A 299-nucleotide genomic window follows, 5' to 3' on the forward strand; every position below is an offset into this window, starting at 1 on the left:
AAAGTGCAAATGATCCCTAATGTATCAATTAATAAGACTAAGTTTGAATACTTGCACGTCTCGTCTGTCTGAAAGAAAGGCTTGATGCAGTCCAATGGTCCAAGTTGATCTTTGCTGAAGTTAGTTGATGAAAAAGAACCAGAAGAACCAGTAGAATCTTGGTGAATGGAAAAGTCAAGGCCGAAGGCCTGGCACAAAACTTAGGATGTCCTGGATGTCCTGGGCTCACATCTTCTCAAAACCTAACAGAACCACCGACTCTGGGCGGGTCCCTGGTGTGAGGCCTTTTTAAGGTCTCG

This window comes from Sinocyclocheilus anshuiensis, unplaced genomic scaffold (genome assembly GCF_001515605.1).
Source record: "Sinocyclocheilus anshuiensis isolate Anshui unplaced genomic scaffold, SAMN03320099.WGS_v1.1 scaffold854, whole genome shotgun sequence".
In the NCBI taxonomy this organism is placed as follows: Eukaryota; Metazoa; Chordata; class Actinopteri; order Cypriniformes; family Cyprinidae; genus Sinocyclocheilus; species Sinocyclocheilus anshuiensis.